Below are 5768 nucleotides of genomic sequence, written 5' to 3'. Positions count from 1 at the left end.
GAAGGGATCTGAAACCAAAGGCTACAAGTGAAGTTGGAGCGGCACAAGTATAGCACAGAGAGGCGTGGACTATTGTTGGTCTCATTGAAGCGCTATCTGCTCCCAGAAAACGAGAGGCTGCGTCAGGAGCTTTAAAAACAAAGTGATGTGTGAGAGGCTAATTTATAACTCCATCTTTGAAAAATAAGCAGACTTTGACAAACTCCAGCCTTCCCATTCAAATTTCTATTTGTTTTGCGGATTAACAAGAATATTTCTCAATTTGTACATCTGTTTGGTGTATACTTGCTTCAGTAGCTTGGGCATTGTTTTTAATGCTCATGTTTTATAAACAGTTTAAGGGAGATCTGCAGCTCCCAATAAGGGATGGGGTAGCGGGAGGTCACCTGAAGTCGAAAGACTAGTGACATCTTTGTAATGAAGATGTTTCCATTTTGCACCGTTATCAATGCGTCTAATACTGGCCACGTCATAAAGTAATTGATGTAATTACACACATGAAACTCTATTGAAACAGTTAAAGACCAAATCAGTCGTTAAAGGAGAATATGAAAAACAAATGTCTTCCCTGACCGGGAATCGAACCCGGGCCGCGGCGGTGAGAGCGCCGAATCCTAACCACTAGACCACCAGGGAGCGCTGCGTCCACTCTCTGCACCGGGCTTCAGGGATGCAATGGTGCAGCAGGTGCAGTGAGTGGATCTTTGTGGTGGATTCTGCATGGAGGTTTTATTTCTTCAGCTTTGTCTTCATCCTGCCCATGTTTTTACAGGAAATCCGAACTCACAAAAGTACCAGATGAGAGTCAAACAAGCACTTACAGAAACAGAGACAGACGGACAAGACCAGACCAGGTCTGAGGCTCCTGGGGAAAGTCGAACAAACGCAAACACATCAAACACATTGAGATTGTGAGGAAGATTGAACTTTACAATTACTCACTTTACTAATCAGTCATAGGAGATTCACCCACTGCCCTTGTCTGTCTTTACTTGGACACATTATTGACACACGAAGCACAAACAACACCTTACACAAACTTGGGTCAATGTCAGTCTATGTTCCAAAGGACTGTCGGGTGCTCGGTCTGCAGCAATCCCCTCAGACCCCAGGGGGTCTCTGGCAACGGGCCCCCATCACCCCAGCAGGGCCCTATCCCTCCTGCAGGGCCTCCATCACCCCAGCAGGCCCCCATCGCCCCAGCAGGCCCCCATCACCCCAGCAGCCCCTCCCATCACCCACCAGGCCTCCATCACCCCAGCAGCCCCTCCCATCACCCACCAGGCCTCCATCACCCCAGCAGGGTCCCATCATTACACCAGGCCCCCATCGCTCCAGCAGGCCCCCATCGCCCCAGCAGGCTCCCATCACACCACCAGGCCCCCATCGCCCCACCAGGCCCCCATCACCCCAGCAGGCTCCCATCACACCACCAGGCCCCCATCGCCCCAGCAGGCTCCCATCATTACACCAGGCCCCCATCACCCCAGCAGGCCCCCATCATTACACCAGGCCCCCATCGCCCCAGCAGGCCCCCATCACACCACCAGGCCCCCATCACCCCACCAGGCCCCCATCACACCAGCGCAACCCTATCCTCACGGTTGGCCACATCACACCCCATTTGAGTGGGTTCGTGTCCTGATTCACTCTTCATCCTTTATTGCTGGTGCGGACTTTACACAATGAATCTGTAGCGCTATAAAATGGTTCCTATCAGGAGTATGGCTGACCCCTGGGAGTGCGGGAAGCGGACACCCGGATGTAGAGAAACAACACACCTGGCCCCAGCTGTAAACAACCGATGTACACGTCACTAAAAGCCACAGAGTGCAAGAGCCGGTCTGGCAAGTGTGAAGAGCAGAGACCCGAGCTTCGCAGCGCTAAGTGATCTGTATTCAGTGAGAGCTCCTATCTGTGAAGAGAGACGTCGTATCTGTGCATCCTTCACCGCTGAGTGTTCAGTGAGAGGCCTATTAGATGTGAACAGAGATCACTAATCCGTGCATCCTCCAATGATGTCCATTCAGTGAGAGACAGGATAATTTGACAGCACTCAGTTCTATGCATTCAGTGAGAGACCTCCTATCAGTGCAGCGCTCAGTTCTATGCATTGAGTGAGAGACCTCCTATCAGTGCAACACTCAGTTCTATGCATTGAGTGAGAGAACTCCTATCAGCGCGACACTCAGTTCTATGCATTGAGTGAGAGACCTCCTATCAGTGCAGCGCTCAGTTCTATGCATTGAGTGAGAGACCTCCTATCAGTGCAGCACTCAGTTCTATGCGTCCAGTGAGAGGCCTCCTATCAGCGCGACACTCAGTACTATGCATTGAGTGAGAGATCTACTATCAGCGCAGCGCTCACTTATATGCATTGAGTGAGAGACCTCCTATCAGTGCAGCATTCAGATCTAAGCAGTAAGTGAGAATCCTCCTGTCAGTGCAGCACTCAGTTCTATGCATTCACCGAGAGACCTCCTATCAGTGCAACACTCGGTTCTATGCATTCACCGAGAGACCTCCTATCAGTGCAACACTCGGTTCTATGCATTCAGTGCGAGACCTCCTATCAGTGCAGCACTAAGATATAAGAAGTAAGTGAGAGACCTCCTATCAGTGCAGCGCTCAGTTCTATGCATTCAGGGCGAGACCTACTATCAGTGCAGCACTCAGTTCTATGCATTGAGTGAGAGACCTCCTATCAGTGAATCACTCAGTTCTATGCATTCAGTTCGAGACCTCCTATCAGTGCAGCGCTCAGTTCTATGCATTCAGTGTGAGACCTCCTATCAGTGCAGCACTCAGTTCTATGCATTCAGGGAGAGACCTCATATATGTACAATAATCAGTGTGCTGCGTGTTAAGCACCGCATTTCGTGCACAGCGCTTATCAGAGCTGAAGCGGCCTCTAGGCGCCTTGTGCAGGTTTCTGTGGTGTAGTGGTTATCAGATTTTCTTCACGCGAAAGGTCACTGTGCGGACGCACTTTTTTCATTTCAACCAGTAACTTTAAATGCTTTTATTATTCTAATGCAGTGTTGGACTCCACATAAAACAAACACATCTCAGAAACTTTCCATTTAATATGTGTTTATACATTCATCGCCTTCAAGGACAGACAGACATCGGACTCTGTCCCTTTACAGTCAGACAGCAGGACAGCTGCTTCCATCACTCACAGGCACTGCACATGCTGCAGGCACTGACACAGGCAGGCACCAGTCTTTACACAAACACAGGCAGGAAATCTCCAGCACTGATTACAAACACACACACACCTTGTGTAGTCTCCAGAGCTGATCACGAATACACACACATTGTGTACTCTCCAGGGCTGATCACAAACACACACACATTGTGTAGTCTCCAGGGCTGATCACAAACACACACACATTGTGTAGTCTCCAGGGCTGATCACGAATACACACACATTGTGTAGTCTCCAGGGCTGATCACAAACACACACACCTTGTGTAGTCTCCAGAGCTGATCACGTATACACACACATTGTGTAGTCTCCAAGGTTGATCACAAACACACACACATTGTGTAGTCTCCAGGGCTGATCACAAACACACACACATTGTGTAGTCTCCAGAGCTGATCACGAATACACACACCTTGTTTAGTCTCCAGGATCAGCCATTACCGGTTGGTTTTCTTCCAAATTTGTAATTGAATTAATCTAGTTAATCCTTTAGTTTAGTTTAACCAAACTATAAAGCACCTTGCTTATATAAAAGAATGGTTATAACTGTAAAAAACAATCTATTAAAAGTGATTCGTCCATCTCCTCCCATCGTCTAGAGCAGTGGTTCCCAACCTTTTGACTCCTGGGGACCCCCACTGAGTCATTACTGAAAGTCGGGGACCCCAAGCAACTTGTACGATTTAAATTTCAAACATTAAAACACTAATTTGCAAAAAATACACAAACAAGTGCACACCAAACAAACGCTCAAATTACTAACGAAATAATTATTTTATATTGGAAAAATATTCAAAATGGAAACCTTTTAATGGGAAGGTCGGCACTGCATCTCAGCGACTAACTTCTCAATGTTTAGTTTTATTTAGGAAAGCTGAATCCTCAGGTCAGATTCAACATTTCCCAAGCGATTCCTGTTTTTATCTTTAGGTGTATAGATCTGAGAATGTTTTTTTACATAAATGTGTGGTGTACAATCATAAGAGCCTCTCATCTCTCCATAGCCTCTCTAGCACATGTAATTCACTTGTTTTATAGCGCCTCTCATACCAGTGTAGGGAGTCAGAGCACTTTACAGGGGAAGACAAGGTGTAGGATTCACGTCATCCACACTGGTAGGCATCTTCTAAGAGTGCTTAGTTTGGAGAAGCACAAACTCAGGACACAGCACGGTGGTTAGCATTGACTTTAATATCAAGAATGTATTTCTATGCAAGCAAACCTTATTTAGCAGTGCAAGGAAAATAAAAGTCTAGGGAAAAGAATAACCTTCTAATTTGTGCCTTGCAGTTTGCATGCAGCTCCTTAATGCCAGTTCATAGCTCTCTGTGCTAGATTATGATTGTGACTTATGTACTGCACAGTAAGAAAAGAAACAAAAGCAGTAACCCACTGTGCTATGCACATAAAATACTGTTCTTTGCCTGATACGGGTTCTTTGCAGCAGGCATATTAACCCTCTGTGCTACCTGTGAGTCAGAACTGCCACTAGACAAAACTCCCGCCCCTCTCTCCAGCAGGGACATTAATCACTAGAGTAATCTTGATGCTTTTATTTTTGTTGGAAAGCTGTACCTGGAAGTTTGCAGTGCTTTTAAAACTGTTCAAGAGAAGCAAGAACTATATAAAAAATGCAAGTGTTTGTCAGAGGAGAATTGCCTTCCTCCCAGTCCAGGCCTGCGGACCCCCTGGGAATGTGTCACAGACCCCTGGGGGTCCGCGGACCACAGTTTGGGAACCACTGGTCTAGAGGGGCCAACACACAGAAATGATTCACGTTACAAAAAGTAATCCTCTCGGGTAGGTTACAATAAGTTAATGCACGTGCACCTTTCCCAGACTGATGTCCTCCAGCACCTGTGGGATACACCTTGATGGTCCTTTCACACCTGCGCACTTCAGCACTGCATGCTCAGAGATGACCGACTACTGTGTAATTCCCACTCCTGGGTCGGTGGACCACACAGACCATTATTCAAAAGCGCTTTTTGACTTGGCTATTTCTTTGGCGTCATTTGACAAATGTTCATGGAATTTTCCAGAAAATGTGTGCTCAGGCATCTTGTTGTGCATGGAAAGTATTGGGGCGATCTGTCAATCTGGGGCCAAGGAAAAGTGGGGGGGTAAAAAAAAAGTGCATTTCCCATTTTAATTCCCATAGGATTTTTGAACAAGACTACAGTCCAAATCACTGGACGCAATTGCACCAAATTTGGCAGAATAATAGCTTTTTGGTGCGGAAAGCACACTTTTATTTGGTGTAAATCCGTACATTAGTTTTAGAGAAATTAAGGAAATCCAAATTTATATATCTAGAAGCACAAATACTTCCCAACAAATTCACAATGAATTGCCAATGCACGCACCAACTGGAATGCCGTGATTGGCTGTCCGCATCCTAAGCCGAAAGTTGCTGCCGCTATTTTATGTAACTGGATACGGTCCCTGGGGCTGAAAATAACCAATAATAGTGGTATAAGGGGTTAGGTTGGAGGTACCCTCACTTCAAGGTGGGATATAGGGGTGTTTAAAGGTCATATTATGTGTTTAAAACAAC

The 5768-nt window shown here is 46.5% G+C and overlaps 1 non-coding gene across 1 annotated transcript; it reads right to left on the bottom strand.

Annotated features, from left to right (window-relative positions):
• Nucleotides 1–564: 564 nt before the first annotated feature.
• On the bottom strand, nt 565–636 carry TRNAE-CUC (transfer RNA glutamic acid (anticodon CUC)). The gene has a single exon. It is a non-coding gene; the product is annotated as a tRNA-Glu (tRNA).
• Nucleotides 637–5768: the final 5132 nt, after the last annotated feature.

The sequence above is a fragment of the Pleurodeles waltl genome, unplaced genomic scaffold, assembly GCF_031143425.1.
Source record: "Pleurodeles waltl isolate 20211129_DDA unplaced genomic scaffold, aPleWal1.hap1.20221129 scaffold_39, whole genome shotgun sequence".
Taxonomy (NCBI): Eukaryota; Metazoa; Chordata; class Amphibia; order Caudata; family Salamandridae; genus Pleurodeles; species Pleurodeles waltl.
This window is presented reverse-complemented; position numbering and strand designations above follow the sequence as displayed.